Consider the following 22,023-nt stretch of genomic DNA (forward strand, 5'->3'; position numbering starts at 1 on the left):
CTGCACACGGGCCAGGGTGGAAGCCGCATTGCAGTAGAAGGCCCTCCCTTGCTTCCCAGGTCACCCTCAGCAGTGAGATATCTTCCAGAACTCCTGTGGAAAATGTGGGGACAGTGTTCAGTGTAAGGCCCCCTGCCACTGTTGGCTCTCCCCAAGGCACAGAAACCCAGAGGACAGTACAGCCGTGAAACAATCAGTCACGCTTGCCCCTGTGCTTACTCACCATTTTGGTGCTCCCGTGGGTTATGTGCACTTGCTTTGGGATGGGCAAATTATGCTATTGTGTAGACTATGCTTGCCCTTAAGTACGGGGAAATCATTGCTCTGTCTGGTGTGAACAATGCTGCCTCTGTTAAGTGTTGCATTTTGCCTTTACAAATGCAACCTTGAGATCTCAGGCGTCCGTGTTATCACCGGCCGAAAGACTCCAAAGAATCAGAAAGAGGCCACATATAAGCAAGGAAGACATGTTGCATGAAGTCATGCAGCATTCAAGTAATGAAAACCAAAAAGTGCAGGAGTGGCGGGAGAGTGAAAGGAGGGTCCGCCAGCAGAATGCGGACCACCGGCACCAAAGCACGGAGCGGCTGCTAAGCATCATGGAGCGCCAAGCGGACTCTATCCAGGCGCTCGTAGCCATGCAGGCGGAGCACTACTGCGCCGGGCCCCCCTCTGCAGCCCTTGTCCCAAAACTCTTTCCCTTGTGCCCCCATGTCATCTCCAACCCACTTTCCCCAACATCCAGGTTCTTACTGCCACCAGCTGCCTCCAACACCTGTAGCTTCACCACCCAGCCCTGAAAACTACGACCCTGACCCTCTGCACTCAACCCCCAACACCACGCAGTGTAGCCACCCTGAAGTGCAGCACTCATTGCACAGCACTCCAGGCAGGGCATACGCAAATCTGTGATTGTTCCGTTCCCCACTCCCTTACCCTTTCTGTTTCCCAAGCTGTTGTGTCTCCTTTCAATAAATGAATTTTCTATTCAATAAATGGATTTTTTGGCTTTGAAAACACTCCTTATTATTGCATTAAGTAAAAGATACCTTAGCCCAGGAAAGAAACAGGCACTGCAAGTCAGCGTAGCAAACACAGATTCCTACTAACATTGGAACCACTGCACTTCACTCCCGTGCAGGGCACCAGACATTACTGGTGGCTTTCAGCCTCAAATTGCTCCCTCAAGGCATCCCTAATCCTTGCAGCCCTGCGCTGGGTCCCTCTAATAGCCCTGCTCTCTGGCTGTTCAAATTCAGCCTCCAGGTGTTGAACCTCCGAGTTCCATGCCTGAGTGAATCTTTCACCCTTCCCTTCACAAATGTTATGGAGGGTACAGCACGCGGATATAACCGCAGGGATGCTTCATCAGCCAGGTCCAGCTTCCCATACAGAGAGCACCAACGGCCCTTTAAACAGCCAAAAGCACACCCCACAGTCATTCTGCACTGGCTCAGCCTGTTGTTGAACCGCTCCTTGCTACTGTCAAGGCTCCCTGTGTAGGGTTTCATGAGCCACAGCATTAAAGGGTAAGCGGGGTCTCCAAGGATCACAATGGGCATTTTGACTTCCCCTACAGTGATCTTCTGGTCTGGGAAAAAGGTCCCAGCTTGCAGCTTCCTGAACAGACCAGTGTTCCAAAAGATGCGTGCGTCATGCATCTTTCTGGGCCAGCCTGTGTTAATGTCAATGAAATGCCCACAGTGATCCACAAGCTCCTGGAGAATAATTGAGAAATACCCCTTCCGATTAACGTACTTGGAGGCTAGGTGGGCTGGTGCCAGAATTGGAATATGTGTGCCATCTATCGGCCCTCCGCAGTTAGGGAAACCCATTTGTGCAAAGCCAGCCACAATGTCATGCGCGTTACCCAGAGTCACAGTTCTTCTGAGCAGGATGCGATTAATGGCCCTGCAAACTTGCATCAACACAATTCCAACGGTCGACTTCCCCACTCCAAGCTGGTTAGCGACCGATCAGCAGCTATCTGGAGTTGCTAGCTTCCAGACTGCAATAGCTACCTGCTTCTGCACCAGCAGGGCAGCTCTCAATCTCGTGTCCTTGCTCCGCAGGGTGTGGGAGAGCTCCTCACGCAGTCCCGTGAAAGTGGCTTTTCTCATCCGAAAGTTCTGCAGCCACTGCTCGTCATCCCAGACTTGCCTGACGATGTGATCCCACCGCTCAGGGCTTGTTTCCCGAGCCCAGAAGCGGCGTTCCACAGTGGTGAGCATGTCTGTGAATGCCACAAGCAAACTCGTGTCATATGCGTTACTCGAGTTGATATCATCGTTGGAGTCCTCACTATCAGTTTGGATCATAAGGAATAACTCGACGGCCAAACGTGACATGCTGGCGAGACTCATCAGCGTACTCCTCAGCACTTCGGGCTCCATTCCCGCAGACCGAAAGGGAAGACAGAGTGCGCAGTACAAAAAACGGTGAAAGATGGCGCCAAATGTGGACGGAATCACAGGGATTGCTGGGATGCGAACCGATGCATCACGGGGCGTTGGGACAGGACCCAGAATGCCCCGCACCCCCTGTCTCCTTCCCACAAGCCACAGCGCCAGAATGGGAAGAGCTGCTCTGTGGGACAGCTGCCCATAATGCACCACTCCCAATGCCGCTGTAAGTGCTGCAAATGTGGCCACACCAGTGCGCTTGCAGCTGTCAGTGTGGACACACGGCAGCGCTTTCCCTACTGCGCTCTCCGAAGGCAGGTTTAACTCAAAGCGCTCTACATCCGCAAGTGTAGCCATGCCCTAAGAATTCTTCCATTGACCTTGCGCCATCTACAAGGGGGTTAGGTCGGCGTAACTATGTCTCTCAGGGGGTGGATTTCACACCCTGGAGGGACATCTCTATACCGAGGTAAGTGTCTGGGGAAGACCAGCCCTTACACAGCTCCCCACTCACTTGCTGGCTTCTGAGGATCCCTTTTTAGGTGCCTAAGGCTGGTCTACAGCAGGTCAGTTTAACTACATTGGTCAGGGGTGTTAAGCTGGGTGCCCATGTCGACAGCGTTAGAATTCTTCCATCCACCTAGCTACCACCTTTCGGGGAGGTGAATTACCTGCGCTGATGGGAGACAAGGTCCGCTATCTACATATGCACGCACACATGCTCATCGGGGCCAAATGTCTTCAGGCATTGAGTTCAATAGTGTTCTACCAGCCGAGAATTTGGCTCATAAAGATCACATTGGCAGACAGGCACTGCGCAAAATGAAGCAAGCGTGACTTCCCTCGCTACATCCAGCTATCTGTTAAATGCATGGTATGTAACTCTCCTCTTCCAGCCATGCTTCACTGCAGACAGGAGGGCAGGGGCAAAGGCTTCTGAAATCTAAATCGAACCCCTTAATGACTTGATGAAAGAGCAGCGGAAATGAAGTTTGTTACGGGGGCAGCAAAGTGCTTCATTCTCTCAGCCACTGCCTCCCGAGCTAAGCTCTCTTTGTCTCTTTAATAACGTCATTCCAGCCCCGACCCAGGATGCAGCTTCGTCCGGGTCTGGGGCTGATGTGTTCGGAGCTGGGCATGGATGCGAGAGTCAGTTCTCTGGCACGGGGATCAAACCTGACGATCAGGTGCCATTTGCCACCCATCTTTTAAGACAAAAGAGCAGGGCGGAAATTTGCTGGTCTTTTTTATGAGCTGCAGCATCTTCTGGTGTCAGTCTGATGGCCGGGGGAAAGGGCGAGAGCAGGGATTGAGCTGCACTTTACAGGCATTGCTGTTGAGTGCTCAGGATCGATACAGCATGAGGAAGCCTGTTTGGAAGGCCGGCATTTCATTCCCCGCTGGAGCTGCAGCGAGTCCTTCCATAGGTCAGTGGCTCTCAGCCTTTCCGGACTACTGTACCCCTTTCAGGAGGTGGATTTGTCTTGTGTGCCTCCAAGTTTCACCTCACTTTTAAAAACTACTTTCTTACAAAATCAGACATAAAAACACAAAAGGCATAAAAAATACACTGCACACTATTACTGAAAAATGGCTGACTTTCTCATTTTTACCATATCATTATAAAATAAATTAGTTGGAATATAAATATTGTCCTTACCTTTCAGTGTATAGTATACAGAGCAGTATAAACAAGTCATTGTCTGTATGAAATGTTAGTTTGTACTGACTTCGCTATTGCTTTTTATATAGCCTGTTGTAAAACTAAGCCAATATCTAGATGAGTTGATGTACCCCCTGGCAGACCTCTGCATACCCCAGGGGTATGTGTTCTCAACCAGGGTACCCCTGCTATAGAACACCCTGCCCTTGCATTTGGTAAATCAGATATGGTAGACCGCTCTGCAGAGGGAGATCTCCTTCTAGACTAGTGAATTTAGGGCCCAATCCTGCAAAACCCCCATTGCTGTCACTGGGCGCAGGAGGAAGGGCTGCAGGATTGGGTCTCTTCTAGGGAGCTGCTTCTAAAAAACATAAAGTGAGAAAACTTTGGTTTCCTGACTGATTTTTGCAGCCTTTCATGGCTACATTCATTTCTCCAGACATCAGGATAAAACATACAGCTGTGTTATTTGAGACATTCAGACATTCAGTTTTGAAATTTACCCTATCTTGCATTATAGTCAGAAAGCTTTTAGGAAAATACTAACTGACTTCAGGTTTACAACTAAATTATCACTCCTCTTCCCAGGATGAAAAAAATAGATTGGAGACCCCTGTTTCAACCCTGTCCACAGTCAACAGACAATTTGCAATCATGAAACATAAAAAACTGGCCTTCTCTTTGCTCCTTTTTTTTGCAATTAAGAAATCTTGTGATGTGTTTATGCAAACTGGGCCAGATCCTCATCTGGTGGAAATTAGCATAACACCACTGGCTTCAACAGAGCTACACCAACATATATTGCCTGGCCAGAATTACATGTGCTTACACCAGGTCTGACTTTAGCTCATTGTCATACATACTCATGCTCATCTAAATCGGTGAACCAGATGGTATGTCTGCTAGGGACTGGCAAACAAGCTAACTGTACCATCACTAGTTCTGTTTGAAAAGCTGATGACACCTGAGGGTGGGGAAGTAACAAAAGACTGCAGAGAAGTCAATGAATCATTAGTCTTCTAAAAAGCAAAGAAGAGTGATCCTGGTAATTACTGTTCCTTAAGTCTAACATCCATCAGCAGTAAAATAACGAAATGAACTACAAAAGAAAGCATTTTCAATATTAAGGGCTTGATTCTCCTTAGGCCACTTTACACCACTCTGGTCATGTAAATGAGTCATTAGTGGGAACAAGGCCCCAAGGGTCAAATCTTGAAGTCTTCACACAGAACCAGGTTCTGACACCCTTACTCACGTTGCGTAGTATCTTACTTCATGGCCTAGAATGTACTGGGAGTATATTACAGCTTATCGTAAACTCTTGCTCTCCACATTTATTCAAATCTATGGGTCTGCCCAAGCCTCACACACCGCTTAGGCCTTCAACATGTATGTATTAAAAGGAAGAGAATAATAAGCTGAAAGATATTGGTCCCATTCCACTCTCTTTGCACCGTCCAGGTGATGTAAAGGTAGTGGAGACCTCCTGCAAGTTGGGCATGCTCCTGAGGCTGAGTGGATAAAGCCAGGTCCTACACCTCCCTCCCTGCAGCCCACGATGGAGACTAAGCTCTGAGAGAGGTCCATCCTGCTTAGCTCACGAGAATTAGCAGCTCCCTAGCCCGGAAGTGCCAGGCCTGGAGGCCAGCAGTACCAGCCCTGCCTATGTTCTACAGAACTTTCTTCGTGCCAAGCATGAGTCTCTTTCTCTCCTGCTTCTCACAGTCTGATTGCTGTGCACTTTTGCTAAGTATTAATTTGTCTGCATCTAGAATTGCTTCCTTACTGGCCTCGTAGGTGGATGTGCCTGAAATTTCATTCAAATGGATTGTCTCCAAGCTTCTAATCAGACTAACAGGTCTATTGTCTCAGTGATCGATGACAAGGTCAGGCAGCGGAAATAATCATTGTGGGATGGCTCTGATAGGCTGGGCTCTTTGATCTGCCAGCTGCAATATGCTGGAGAACTATAATGGAACGGAAGGCCCACCATGGAGACGCATTTCTCCATGCGCTCGAGTCAAACATCCAGCTGTAGCTTTTGCAAGCAGCGAAGATCTGGGGGCGGGGAAACATAATAACATGTTTTTCTCAGGCACTGCTGAAAGTGAATCGAGGTGGGCAAGATGCCATTCCTACACTAATGCCAGATAAAGTCTCTGCACTTCATATTAAAGCCATCAGACCAGAATTCTGCTCTCAGTTAGAGGTGGGTGAATCAGCCAGCCTGTGAAGTGTCTCTAGATTTACATCTGTGAGAACAGGGCCTAATCTGGCCCATCCCTGAAGCAATACATTCTCATTTCAGACAAGGGTATGTTGCAGGGGGTAACCTCGTTAGAAGAGTCTACTGATCTGAGAGAGGGGATTATATTTTCCAGTTGCATTGATCCTAGTCGCTTCCCTGTAGAAGAGCAGATGATTAGGGCCAACCTGAGGGGATGTACTGAGAGGGGTCATGAAGTTGCTGAACCAGAGCTTGCTACTCTTGGCCCTGATTCAGCAAAGTATGGAAGCACGTGTTTAACTTTAAGCACATGAATGGTCCCATAAAAAGTCAATGGGACGGCTCAGGTGCATAAAACTAAGATGGTGCTGAAGTGCTTTGTTGAGCCAGGGTCATTGTCCTGTTGATGTTGATGCTGTTACGGCATGTAGCCACCTGGGACTTGAAGGGAGGCGCATAGGTTAACATAGGGGGGAACAGTTTGGAGGAGACACCAGGAAGTCTGCCTGTGTGCACATGGCTAGAATGCTGGCTGCAGCTGCAGCATCTGTAGATGTAGATACCCTGGAGGGGAGGGATAGGATACAGAAGGACCTAGACAAATTGGAGGATTGGGCCAAAAGAAATCTGATGAGGTTCAATAAGGATAAGTGCAGGGTCCTGCACTTAGAACGGAAGAATCCAATGCACCGCTACAGACTAGGGACCGAATGGCTAGGCAGCAGTTCTGCGGAAAAGGACCTAGGGGTGACAGTGGACGAGAAGCTGGATATGAGTCAGCAGTGTGCCCTTGTTGCCAAGAAGGCCAATGGCATTTTGGGATGTATAAGTAGGGGCATAGCGAGCAGATCGAGGGACGTGATCGTTCCCCTCTATTCAACATTGGTGAGGCCTCATCTGGAGTACTGTGTCCAGTTTTGGGCCCCACACTACAAGAAGGATGTGGATAAATTGGAGAGAGTCCAGCAAAGGGCAACAAAAATGATTAGGGGTCTAGAACACATGACTTATGAGGAGAGGCTGAGGGAGCTGGGATTGTTTAGCCTGCAGAAGAGAAGAATGAGGGGGGATTTGATAGCTGCTTTCAACTACCTGAAAGGGGGTTCCAAAGAGGATGGCTCTAGACTGTTCTCAATGGTAGCAGATGACAGAACGAGGAGTAATGGCCTCAAGTTGCAGTGGGGGAGGTTTAGATTGGATATTAGGAAAAACTTTTTCACTAAGAGGGTGGTGAAACACTGGAATGCGTTACCTAGGGAGGTGGTAGAATCTCCTTCCTTGGAGGTTTTTAAGGTCAGGCTTGACAAAGCCCTGGCTGGGATGATTTAACTGGGAATTGGTCCTGCTTCGAGCAGGGGGTTGGACTAGATGACCTTCAGGGGTCCCTTCCAACCCTGATATTCTATGATTCTATGATCTCTGCAAGTAGTTCTCTTACTAAAGTGCCAATTTCATTGTACAAGCATGGAGCCCTCTCGTGTTATTGCCAAGCATGCAATACATGAAATACTTCATTGTTACTGGCTAGACTACATCTATGCCACCCGTAGCCTTTGGTTCCAAAGACACAGGACTGTACTGCCTGAGCACAAGAAGAGTTTCTTTTTGTTCTCCTACATGCTAGGGCTTTTACTACTCCGGTGTCTATTAATAGAATGCAAATAATGGACAGAAAGTGCAGACGGGGGATACAAAGTCTGGAGATCTCAGGGTACCTAGCTTGGATACTGAAGCTCCTCCATAGTAGCATACCCCTGAGCAGTTCAGCTTCTCTAACCCTGTATTCCCTGGGGTCTCTGATGGTGTGGATTAATCGCAGTGTCGCTGGTGTTTTTTCTTATTTGGTTATGTAGCCAGTAGGCATTGGGCAGATACCACCATTTAAGGTGTGCTATTTAGGATACACTAGTTGGCAACAACTTCTAGTCAAGACAGCCTTGATTTGAATGAGTTGTCTAAAGTTGACAGTCTCCTGTATCCCTTTCCCATTCCCTCCAGTGGTCTCATTGAAGTTGCTGGTGGAGTAAAGCACCATGCAGCTGGAGTGAAAGGATCAGAACGTGACCATTGTTTGTTGATTTTTTTTCTGAGTATTGACTTCAGTGCAGTGATAATTAATAGCTGCAGTTTTTCTTTACATATCGGGCCAGATTCTGATTAGCTTCATACATCCGCACAGAAGGGTAAGGGGCCACTTTCCTCCCCTCCACAGTGACCAGTGTCTTCCATGCTACGTTACCTTGCTCCTCTGCCCCGGCTACATCTGTCACAGTACCGGGAGAACAGCTTCCATGGGGCTACTGCGTTGCCAGCTAGCCGGAGGTGGCTGGACAGGGGCAGAAAGTGGGCAGAGCCACCCCTGCAATGCACCAACTAGTCTGACTGCCAGAGGGGAGGAATCTGTGCCAGGGATGGGATGGTGCAGATTTCTGTCCTTAGGAATGAGGAGGGATATGGGCACCAAGAGTCGTTGTCTCTTTTCTGCTCTGCACCAGGGGCAGGACAACTATGCGCTGCCCCTTGCTCAGGGCTTAGGGCAATGCTTCAATGCAGACCTTAACGAAATAGCTGATTGGCCGTGTTGCACGGTGGCTTGATTCTAATGTACTAGCCCTGCTAGTTTAAAAGTATCTTAACGGGGAAGTACGCTAAAGTGGGAATAAAGGGGCCGTGTACATGAGAATGAGGGCTGGTGTTTCTAGTTCCATTCACTGTATTTGTACCCTCACTTGTGTGTGTGTTTGTTCTGTCTACGAGTATCTTAAAACAATACCACCTTAGAGTGTGTACATTATGCCAAAGCCCCTCTTTGCTGTAAAGCAAATTGTTCGGTAAGGGAGGCTGGTCATGCTACCTTGGTGACCCTGCGTGCGGAGAGTGATCAGTGCTTCATTCGTGCACATCCCAAATGTTCAGTGGGAATGGGACCTCAGGCTGTTAGTCTTTCATTAGTCTAATTGTGGGTGCAGAATAGTGTGGCCATAGGGGATCTAACAGTCCATTTGCTCCTGACAACCGATGGGATTTTGAGTTTAAAGTTTAGTTTACTGACAACTATATCAGAATTTGGAGCTACTACAGAGACGAGCGAACCAAAGTGTGCGTTGTCGTTGCTCTGCATCGAGCGTCCCTATGGGCTGGTCTACGCTGAAAGCTTGGGGTGTGTCTACGCTGAAAACACTCCCGCGAGGCAGCTCTGCTGCGGTAGCCCTTCGGTGCAGATGCTACCGACGGGAGGGGTTCTCCCATCCCTGCAGGTAATCCAGTTCGGCTGATGGAAGAATTCTTCTGTTGACCTAGCGCTGTCTGCACAGTGACCTAGGTCGGCTTAACAACACTAGTTGGGGTGTGTGTGGATTTTTCACACCCCTGATGGCTGTAGTTAAAATGACCTAATTTTCTAGTGTAGACCAGAAACGTATTCCCACTAATACTCTCTCGTCACGCTCCTGGGAGCCGGAGGGAGGTAGCTATGCCAACCTAACCCACGGTGTAGATGGCGCTAGGTGGCCGGAAGAATTCTTGCATCTGCATCTCGAGGAGGTCGATTACCCATGCCACATTACAGACCTGAAGAAGAGCTCTGTGTAGCTGAAAAGCTTGTGTCTCGCACCAACAGAAGTTGGTCCAGTAAAAGAGATTACCTCACCCGCCTTGTGTCTTTTCAAAAAGAACAGGAGGGCTTGTGGCACCTTAGAGACCAACAAATGTATCTGAGCATAAGCTTTCACGGGCTACAGCCCACTTCATCGGATGCATAGAATGGAACATATATGAAGTGAGCTGTAGCTCACAAAAGCTTATGGTCAAATAAATGTGTTAGTCTCTAAGGTGCCACAAGTCCTCCTGTTCTCTTTGCAGATACAGACTAACACGGTGGCTGCTCTGAAACCTGTGTCTTTTGTTTACCAAAGACAGGACATAGAGACATTTAGTGGCCAGATAATAGGCTTCCAGTAAACGTAATCATTATGTCAAGCGACAGGCCACACTCGCCCTGGCAACATGTTACAATCAGCAAGGACAGGAAAAAGACCCTGCCCCCACCCATGGGAAAATGAAACCAACGAAGGAAGCAGCATTTAACTAGCCACAGAACCGACCCCCCAACCAGCAGCCAGCGGAGTGTTAATCCTGTCACTGCAGAAGTCCAGGAAAAATGCTTCTGATCACTTCCCCGTGGGCAAAGGAGCCTGCCAATGTGTCTGTGTCACAAGAAATGAATTTTGCAGCCGTGGTTGTCGGGAGACGTTTCTCCACGTACTTGTGTGCTTTGGCTGGCCATTGTACGGCCGTAACGAGGAATGAGAGAGGGAGGGAGAGAGGCCGTGTCTCCCCTAAAATCAAATCAGATTGTGGTTTGCAGCAGCAGGTAGTTTTACTCCAAAGCCTACTTTGATTTGATTGGCAAATTAAACCATCACAGGCCCTTCTGGCACATATACCTGTCTTTGCATGCTCTGACTGCCGCCTATTATTTAAAAGCTTCATTCCCCATCATAAAATCACAGCAATCGGTCTCTTGCCACTGCTGCTGTGAAATTTGCCAGGCTCTGAGAGTTGCAATACAGCTATTCTGGCTTGGCTGACAAATTAAATTGTTTGCCGTTCTGATACAAATAGATACAAAGCCCAGACCCAGCCTCTCCCAATTCTTTATCAAATTGATATTTCAGAGTGCTTTATTCACACAGTCTTCCATATGTTGTTCCTCGTGTGGCATGTTGGTTAACTGGATTTTTCTTTTATTTCACTTCGGGAATCACTTGTAGGGTAATTAAAGCCTGGCTGGACATGCAAATTCAGCTGACATTTCTTTCTGGTTGCTTTAATTAGTGTGAAATGCTAGCTACAGGATATCTAGCTTACTATGGGTCATAGACCATTCTGCAAAATTTGGTCTTTTGCATTTTGTCTAACTGCCACAAGCACTTTGGAGAATAGAGATTTGGAAAAAAAACCCAGATTCCCTTTCTAGGGATAGATGGACAGTTAAAGTTCCTGTTGTTCACTCTCTCTGTGTAGCCTGTTATCAGGAACAATACAAATAACTAAGGCCCTGGGGCCCCTGTCATGGGATGGGCCCCGGAGAATCTCTTCCAGCCTCAGCAACTGCATGGTCTTAGCACGGCTGTGCTTTATGCTAACCCTTCAGCTGGTTGCTGCCGGGAGTGTTACGGACAGCCAGTAGCCAGCTTCCCCCACCCGCTTCTGGGAACTGTACTTGGTGAGGATGTCACCTCATTACAGGGTGTGGAAGAATGGGCTCCGCACTTGAGCGCCTCCTCATGGCTGGGCGTGGTGCATCAGGCTCTCTCCACTCTAGGTGTCTCTGCCCATGGTCGCTCGGGCCCTGAGTTGGTCATTGTTCCTGTCACTCGGCCCAGGTCACAAACTCCAACTCTTTCAGGGTAGCAAATCAAAGGGCAAATGTCCTTAGGAAAAGGTCCTCAGCCCCAACTCTGTGCCCTGTGGTCCTCGCACTTCTCTCTCTGTCGCCCTTGTCTGGCCTCAAGCCTCCTCCCCAGGGACTGGTAGGAGAACCCAGGCCCTCCCTCTCTACCAGTCCAGGCACCCCAAGAGAGGTAGTGAAGCTTCACTGTGTCCGACCCCTTGCTGCTACCTTTCTTGGACTTCTTCTTATCCAGCCTTTCTCAGGCCTTCTCCCACACAGCACCTCCAGGTTCACCCTTCTTTCAGGGCCGGGACTCTCGGGCCCTCCCCGGGAATCCCCTAACAAAATCCCAACCCATTAAATGTAAATATAAACTCACTTCCGCCCTCCTGGGGCGTGACCGTATGCCTCTCCTAACGGGGCCATGCTCTATTCCCTGACTGAACGCCTCCCCCAGGCGATTCCCCCGGAGGTTCAGTTCCTAGCCAGTTTTGTCAGAGCTTTCTACCAGAGCCTGCCGCACTCTGGTGGCTCCTGAGTGTCTCCCCTGCCTCCTGGGAGACACTCACAAGAGGACCCAAGGCCAACTGTCCCCTGGGCCTCCTCCTTGACCCCGCTGGTCCTTCCAGGCCCAGAGAGTGACTGCAGAGTTTGTTACCTTTCTCTGTGCATCTGGGCTTCCTCTCCCACCCAGCTCCTTCCCCAGCAGGGTTTCATCATTAATTAAGCTTGGCCCACCCTCCAGGCTCAGCCAGGTCACCTAGTTGGCCTCTCAGGCCCACATTAACCTTTTCTTGCCCATGTGGGGTGCACACCCCATTATGCTAGGCCTATTTGATAGATTATGGGTGGGAACGATGAGCATTAGGCCTAAATCTTCACGCTAGTAGCCATCGTCAGCAGCTGACGTTGGAGGGGGCATTTGAAATCAGAACGGGACAGATCTTCAGCTGGTGTCAATGGGCGGAGCTCCTTTGAAATGAATAACATGGCACCAATTGACCTCAGCTGAGGATCTGATGATTTCAAGTATAACAAACTCTAGGTCAAGCACTCTTTTGAGCTCACCCCTCAGAACATTGCTGACTTCTGGGACCGAATGCAAGCCAAGCCTCTTTGAAGTCAATGAACGACAGCCCGCGGCTTGGAGCCGGTCAGACGCTCGAGTGCCAGACCATTTGTTCTGTATTTCGCCCTCGTTGTAGTTAGTGCATCATTTCACTGCCAGTTGTGAGTTCTGCAAACACAGGTGTTGTTCTGTAACTTATTCTCTGAACGGTTTGACCTTGTTGTACAATGTGAGCATGCTTCCTGTTGTCCACTCTAGGCTGAGACTTGGATGCTGAGGGGGAGTATGGGGAATCGCTGGAAGACAAGCCAAAGAGGAAAGGAGCCGGTGATCCTGGGCATCGCACTGAAGGACAGGAGAAGCAGCGCTGGGCTTTGACATTAGACTAAGACAGCTGATGAAATCCACAAAAAAATGGCAGGCTGCTGGCCATCTGGTACCTGCACTGCAAACAAAGCAGCGGGCAGCTGCGAGCTAGAGGGAGAGACAAGCTGGCATAAGCAAGCAGGCGTTGCTTGGCTGAGAAGTGCAAGTCTGAAGCAAGTGCTGCTTACCAAGAGAGACCTACATCCCGCACTGGACTGAACGTGGCTGCTGGCCATGGAATGCTTTGCTCGTTGGCAGCCGTGGTTGAACCTGGGACCTCAGGATCCTAAAGCACAAGCCTCCACTGCTGGGGTCTTTTAGCTCCGTTAGCCAAGCTCCTCTCTCTCTGTCTGTGGCCCAGCCACCGCTGGAGGGGGACAAAGCAGCACGCTGAGTGGGGTGAGTGACTGTTCCCCCTGCATGGTTTGTATGTGACCATTCACTGCAGCGACTCGATGGCCATTGTCTACGGTGCTGTGTCCCCGCCTTTTCCTTCACTCTGCGTGCGCTGCGCTGTTCGCCGTCTGCGATGTGTATCCATCAGTGTGGCCTCCGTGGATGAAGATGCCCTCTTGTGCGGCCACTTCCCGGAGGGAACCAGCATCCTGCTGAAAAACAGGCATTGGCCCAGCGTGTACCCAGCTTCATCAGACTCGCGCGTCAGCACGAAATAGTGAGCTCGGCCGTGCTGAGGCACTGTCACTTCCCAGAGGCCTGGCATGTGGGACAGGCAGAGCTGCTGGTCTGTGGATATAGCCGATAAAAACCCTGCGGGGTCACTGGTCAGGGTTTTGCGTTTGATGAAGTTGGGGTGTGTATTTCTTCGGGGTGTCTGCTGGAGGTGGAAGTGAAAACTGGGTGTGGGCTTGAAGTGCGTTGGGACCGCCGGGGAGGCCACCTGAAGGAATGCACAAGCCTCCCCCCCAGCTTCTTCCTCCCATGCTGTTGCTAGTCTGCAGCGTTGCTAATGATACCAGTGCTGCGGCTCTTGGAGCTCAATGCACAGCTGAATGCACAGAGCGTGCAGTGGGCTGGTTCAGCAGACCTCGCCGTTATTCAGAAAGAAAGACCACAGGGTTGGTTCGCTGGCAAAGGTGCTCGTCCAGGTTTACTGTTGACTATGCATGGGGCTAGTGCCCCGGCTCGGTGGTTACAGATACAGGAACACATGTATGCTTGTGACAGTGGTATCCAGTCAATCAACACACCAGGATGCTGTTCCCTAGGCTAGGACAAAGAGGCCCCCTATGACTTCTCCCTTTAAGCGGTGATACAAACAAGTTACATAGGACGCTCCAGATGTTGCTACCACTCTTGTACCTGCTAATTCGAACAAAACATTCTCATCCATTATGCTGTCATCTCCTCCTTCTCTGACGAGGGGTCAGTGTGTTCTTGTACCATCTCTTGAGAATTGATTTACATAGTTACTTGAGAACTCTGGGTGTTCTTGTACCATCCTCTGTGGTCAGGAATGTGCGTACTAGGTTAGCTGACACCTAATGTGTAACTGTTCTGCTAGGGCCAGGCCAACTCTGGTTCACAGCCTTTGGCTCAGACTCTTAGTTAAGCCTAGGGCTCCAGCAAGGCCTATACAGGCTTTTGAAGTTTTGGACAGATGGCTTTGCTGCAGACTTGTCTGTCCCTGAACATAGATATGGTTTGTTCATCTATATTGTTAATATCGACCATTGATCTCTATAGCTATCTAGATCTATTGGTATATATATTGGAGACAGATAATTGTGTGTGTATTAACCCAGTGGAAGCAAAATACAAACAAGATAGAGCAAGAAAGACCTACCAAAATACACACTGGGCTCAGCTGGGCCTCCCTTCTCTAAGGTTACGCTCACAAAGAGTGTGCATCAAAAATGGAGATTTCTGTGGTCAGCGACGTGCAGGCGGCAGGTTGTGCCTCAAAGCGCTTAGTGCCGTTCATAGCGTAAATCTCCCCACTGGATGGCTGCACTGGTTAACAATGGATGCATCTGTACCAAGTGTCAGGAGAAGCCACCAGGGCAGAGAGGACACACATAGGATCACCAGGCATGTGCTATGAATGCACTGGATGCATTTACAACAAACACCCAAAGCAGAGAGCTGGACATCACAATGCTGGCGGCTAGTTGTTCTGCTGTCTGCCATATCCCTCTCCTGCTCTTGCTAGATAGCTCAAGACAGACAGGAAGATCTTTATGGGCACAGTCAGGGGCTTGTTATCTGAAAACGACATTCTTTTCCCTGGTCCTCAGAGGCAAAATGCAAGCCAAAAGGCTCCCTCTGAACTGCGTGGTCCTGCCAAGACGTACAACATGAACCGCGGCTCAGGATTTCTTAAATATCCTGGGGAAGATTTAAACCTTCTAGGGGAACCAAGTACCAGAACAAAGACATGAACAAAGCAGGATGCAGAAGCTGGAGATTCTAAAAGCTTGATACTTCCAAGTGCTGAGCACTCTCCGGCCCCTATCCCGCACAACATCTACGCCCCTGCTGAGCACGGAGCATGCAAGAAGCCCCATTGCAATTGGTGGCCACGCTGCTCACGTGCTCAAAGTTAAGCATGTCCTTGAGTGCTTTGCAGGATCGGGTCCAGAGTGCTTTGCAGGATTGAGCCCGAAATGTGCCAGCTATTAGTGCTCTCCTTTGCTGCAAACCATTCGTTTGTAGCCGGGCTGCGACAAAACCTGCTCCTGAGATCGGCAGCGTGAGCTGTGGATCTGCTCGGAGCCGTTCCAAATGGGCAGCTCGACACCCAGCCATGCTGAAGTAAAATGAAGTCACGTGGTGCCCTGAACGGTAGATCTCAGATCTCTCCAAAGGTCACTTGAACAGTGCCTCCTTTTCCGTCCTGTGTTGGAACAGATCTGAAGCAGAGCTCTGGGTAGCTCAGAAGCTTGGCTCTTTCGCCCGCAGAAGTTGGTTCAGTGAAAGATGCCACCTCACCCACTGGGTCTCTCTCATATCCTGGGACCAACGCGGATACGACAACACTGCAGACTGAGAGTGTGTGTTGGCTTTACTGAATCTCTCGTTTTGGAAATAAAACGAAACAAAATTCTTAAAAGATGTAAAGGTTTCATTTTGACATTTTTGCAATGAAATGTTTTGATTTTTCTGTTTTAAAACAAATTTTCATTTCAAAATTTCCTTTAATTTTATTTTAAACAATTCAAATATGTTAAAAATATTTTAATATTTGTCTAGACAAAATCGAACCATTTGACCCAAAGCAGTATTTTTTCCATTCACCCGAAACAATTTTAATTTTTCTTTTGGTCTGACTTCACTTTTTTTTTTTTTTTTACTTTTCAGAATTGCCAATGAACCAAAAAATCCATTATTCACACTGCTCTACTCACAACAGCCCTGTGTGGTAAGCAGTCATCGGTATTATTGTCCCAGCTTCACATGTGGGGAAACTGAGGCAGTACTTTAGCACTAGCAGGAGAAGAGAGACAGCTACTGTTAATTCTGCTAGAGCCAATGCAGCTCCCGTAGCACCCTCATAATGTGAAAGAGCAGATACTTATTTTTATGTGAAGACTCAGCATTTCACAGCAGCTCCTTCCCAATTGTTTCAGGCATTTGGTGGTGGGGTGGGGGGAGCAGAGTGAGAAATAAAGGGGGGGGGGGATCGTTAGAGTGCATGTGTTTGGGGTTCATTCACTTAAATAAAAAAATTCTTAGTGGCTCTAGAAAGTGCAGCATAAAAATAGTTGTTTTGTGTTAGGCTGTGTTGAAGTCTATTGGCAAATGGACTCGTTTATTAGCTAGCATCTCTACTACCTCACCTGCTTTAATGTCTGTGGTGGTGACTCAGTGAAAGACTAGCTTCCTAACAGGGTTTAGCCACAGGGTCAGAGAGTGCCTTTTAATTTAAAAGGCCAAAAAGAACAATGCCACACTGTTATGTGTTGTGGACTAGCATACGCAGGCCAGCATTATATATATATAAATAATATGATATTAATAGGTATGATCCACACCATATATATATCAGTACTCATTAAGCACCAATAATTAAGCACAAATATTGTAAGAGTGATTTAGCCTATACAATAATCCTGTTCATTTGTGCTAAGTATCCCATAACTCCTTGCATTTGTTGAAATCAGCATTTGGCATACGCAGATACATTTGCAAAAAGAAAAGGAGTACTTGTGGCACCTTAGAGACTAACCAATTTATTTGAGCGTGAGCTTTCGTGAGCTACAGCTCACTTCATCGGATGCACACATTTGTTTCACGCTTTAGTACAAGCTAGGGAAGGACCTTCACGGCCGAGCACCTGGATTGCTAGTGTCCAAAGGAGCAGCACAGCAGGCTGGGGGAGTGGGATACACCGATGGGTTGGATTTTAGTGAGGGGCAAAGAGTTGTGTCGCTTATAAAATCACCCTAGAAGTGCTACTAGCTGAAGCACGTGGCTTGGGGCGCATGGCTCCTGTGTCAGGTGGATGTAACCGTGCTGCACAAGCTGGCTTCCCAGACACTGAACCTTTACCTTCCCAGACACCATATCAAACCTTTCCCTGTACTATCCATTCTTCTTGGCGTTTACCAATACACTTGGCCAACACTGGTTATTTGGTTTCTTGATTATATTTCGGTGATGGAAGGGGCTTTTCTGTTGCGGCAGGAACATCACCTCCAGGAGCAATGTTCCATCACCTTAGCTGTGTCTACACCAGGGCTTAGGTCAGCATAGCTGCGGCACTCAGAGGGCAGATTTTCAAACCCCTGAGCACCGTAGCTTTGTTGACCTAAGTTTTTAGTGCAATACAAACCAGACCTTAGATTGTAACAAGCTCTCTGGGGCAGGGATTGTCTTCTTGTTCTGTTCATACAGTGCCTTGCCCCATGGGGACCTGGCCCATGACTGGGGCTCTGAGCTGCTACGGCAATGCAAATAATCATTTTGAAATCATTGCAACCCCTATTTTTCATGGGAAAGCTTTGCTGAAAATTTTTGCTCAGCTTTAGTGCTTCACAGTAGTTTGCGGCATGCCCTGCGAAGACAGATGGTGATGCTTTTGGTATTTAAAGGGATCTTTCCTCTGCAGCTCTTGCTTGGAATTCGGGGATTTAAACTCTCATGTTCTGGAAGGGTACGAACAGTGCAGGGCAGAACACTTGTGCGAGTAGCTCGGACACATGTGATGAGCCCAGTGAATTCAGTGGGACTGCTTGCATATTTAAAGTTACTTAGGTTTGCAGGGTCAGGGCATTAGTCGGCAGTGGATTCGTGGGTAGAGATCCCTGGTTCAGCAAAGCATGTCAGCATGCGCTTGACTTTAAACATGGGCTTCGGTCTTATTGAAGTCAATGGCGCTTGAGCATACACTTCAGTGGGTTGCTGCCTCGTGGTCTCAAAGAACGAACACAGTACACTGCACTTCTTGGAATAAGAGTGTTAAAAATCAATACTCCCCTGTATTCAGTGGTGGGACAAGATCAGAAATGAGGCTATTCAAAGCCCACCCCAGCAATCGCCTCCATCAGCATGGTTTGGTTTTGCAGCTTTCTTGGGACAGACACATATTCGTACGATGGAAGCCCACTGAACTCCAACGCATGTGTCCCAAGGAATGTAGCTACATGGCTGGCAATTGCGTGGGTGCCAAAAGTTTTGGTGTTGTGATAAGATCACCAGGGATGGACATAAACTGAACATCAAGCCAGAGCACGGTAAGGACCCAGCTAGAGATCAGTCCAGGAGGCGCTCAGTTAGCCAGGAGGCTTTGGGATTTGCCATGATGATGATCCACCACTCTGCAGTCCAGAAGCTAAAGGTTTCTCCAAACAGGTTCTAAAATATATAACCGGTGATGTGATCACAAGTGGTTCAGATGTGGTCTTCTATACACCACTTCAGAGTGGGGATCTAACGGAAGGATGTTAGATTTAGGGGGCAAAACAAAAAGGGACATCATTCATTTGGAGTCAGCAGGCTTGACTTGCTTGTCCTTTGCGTTGCAAATCAGCTAGAGTGGCAATGACACACTGCCAAACCCGCTGCTATAAAGACTGATGTTAAAAGAATCATTCCTACGAGTGAGAGAAGAATTTACCTTTCCTGTAAATAATTTGCAGGCATTCATGGTAATTTCTAGCAGTAAAATACCAGGTAAATGAATTACTTAGCATTATTCTTCCTAAACTGAATTACTGTAATTGAAAATACTAAGTAAACCAATTACTTAGTAAAAACAAATGAAGTAAATCAATTACTTCCTGTTTAATGAGCATTGCTAGACATTACTACAAATTTCAGAAGGACCAAATCCTTTTATTACAGCAATATAACTTGATCGTTGTCTTTAAAATGGTTTAAATGCAATACCATATCTCCCTAGTATGCCTGGGCTTGGCAGAATTTGATTTTTATATGTTTATTTTTAGCACTTTTTTAAGATTTTCAAAATTATCGTTTTTAAGCATTTTCTCCCCAATTTTTATCAACTTCAGTTTTCACAGTTGTGAGAAATTATGGGGAAGTCAGACAATAATTATTTAATGACAGTCAATGTTGAGAGTCTAACTGTTGAAGCTTTATAACCATTTAAACCCAAATTATCCACCTCACGTGTCAAAATACACAAAGTAAATATCCTTAAAGTATAAGACATTTCTTAAGTGCACTTTTCTTACTTTGCCTGTCTGTACATCTTGGTTATTATTGATGGAAATATCCTTTTATCGGTTTGTGTGTGCGTTCTGAAGTCCATTTACCAACATCTACCTATAAAAATCAAAACCTTCCAAGCCTAAGTATGATATACCATAACAGTGAGACAATAACCTGGTCATCAGCCACAACTGACCCCCACATACGACAAAGTTAGGGACTGGAATAGAGTCCACAACAATAGACTTGTATCTTGCATGTATAATACCACCGGGGCTCAGTTCAACAAGATCATGATTAGCTCATGGTGCCTCTAAGCTGCTTCTCTCATTGCCATTATGACAACTGACCTATTTTTCAATTCGTTTGCTTTAGTTGATGAAACATCCTTCTGGAATCTCAAAATGTTAGACATTTTCCTGAGCTAATGTCAAAACAGGGTTTTTCAGATACTTTCCAACTCGAGAGGTGGGGGCCAAATCAGCACTGAGCTGGATATGGGAATCATTGTAAAAGGCTGAGGTTTTTATTCATTGCTTGTGTGACATTATCATTGCTTTGTATGACACTAGCACTAAGAGGCCCAAGCCAAGGTTGGGGCCCCAGCTACAGACTGTATGTGAACTCCCAGACATAATTCATCATGTAATACACACAAAACACCAACATTAAAAGAACCTTATTAAGGTGGCAAAGTCAATCTCTCAAAAGTTAGGAATTGCCAGGGTTAAGGTTACCTGTGCATCCTTAATTCAGCCCCCTTGTGCTTGTGAATGGTGATACAATCCTTAATCACCTGACTGCATACTATATTTTCCACAGTCTTTCTGCCCAGCCAGTCCCAGTTCTCCCTCCGCACCCTGGCTCTTCATCCAATCTGTTTCCCCTCCAACTCACCTCCTTCTCCTTCTCCTTGCCTCACTGGTCCCCAGGCCCAGTCCTCCTTGCCCAGCCCATCTTAGTCTCAGTCTCCCCCCGACCATCACTTGCTCCCAATCCCCCCAACCAATCCCAGTTTCCTTGGCATCCTTCCAGCTCCCAATCCTCTCACCCAGCTGGTCCCTGTCTCACCACTCTCCACCTCCAATGTGCGGTCCCAGACTAGTTTCCCTCCCCTCCAGCAATCAGTCCCAGTCTCCTCCAAGCTCTTTGTCCCAAACTACTCCCTTCAGGTCCAGCTCTTCTCCACACTGCCTGGACCCTGTGGGGAAGTGGGTGGCATTGAGAGCACAGTAGAGATGGGATCCCTGCTCTCAGTTCAGGCCAGCGCCGCTGGGAATTGCAGTTGCAGGGAAATTCCCGCTCAGCCCCCTGCTGGAGCACACTCAGTGTGGACAGAAGCATCAGAGAATTCAGCTGAGAAGCTCTAGCAAGCCTCTACTGAGCATGTGCAAACGGCGACTTTTCAGAGGCATATAACTTGGCCAGATTGGGGCAGATTTTCACAGGCATGGCAAAAGGCATACGCCGGCCCAATTTCAAGTCCTTTCTCCAAAGTCTGGGGGTGCTCAGCTTCTCACAGCGAAGGTTGCCTGAAGTATTTAACCCCGTATTTCTCCATAGCCTCATTCTTGGAAACAGCTGAACCATCTTGGCTGACAGTTTCCAAAAAATTATTCCGTCTGGGTCAGTTGCCCCACGTGAAATATTTTCGGGCCAAATGGTTAACATCTGGCACAGGTAAGAGTAACTAAAACCAGGGTCTTAGAATGGGAAGTGTTGGGCAACTTAGTAATTGGCTGAGCTACCAGCCCTACCTATAATCATTCCTCTATCTATTATTATATGTAAGAATTTTGCAGGACAGTTGTGCATAGGGGCCCCAGCTGAGACTGGGGTCCCATTGTCCTAGATGCTGTACATACTTATAGTGAGAGAGAGTCCTGACAAAGGGTGGAAGGCTAACAAAGCCACCCCGAGGGCAAGGCCTGGGTCCTCAAAGGTATGTCACGGGGAGTTGGTGCCCGCATGCTTTGAGGATCTGGGCCAAAATGACATGCCCCACATCAGGGCTGCTGTAATAGAACCCAGGTCTTCAGGTTCCTAACCTAGCTCCGGAGCCATTAGATCAAAGTGCCACCTTAACCCCCGCGCCATGGGAATACCATGTCATCCAAATCCTGCGAGAGGCAACACCTGGGACTCCAGGCACTCCTGTAAAGCTCAGTGATAAATTACAGCTACTAACAGTTCCAGCCTGGCTTTGTTTTCAACGCAGATAGATAGGAATGGTCCCCGCAGACCTGGTAGAGGCTGCTTCTTCCCTCC

Source organism: Eretmochelys imbricata, chromosome 3, assembly GCF_965152235.1.
Source record: "Eretmochelys imbricata isolate rEreImb1 chromosome 3, rEreImb1.hap1, whole genome shotgun sequence".
NCBI classification, from domain to species: Eukaryota; Metazoa; Chordata; order Testudines; family Cheloniidae; genus Eretmochelys; species Eretmochelys imbricata.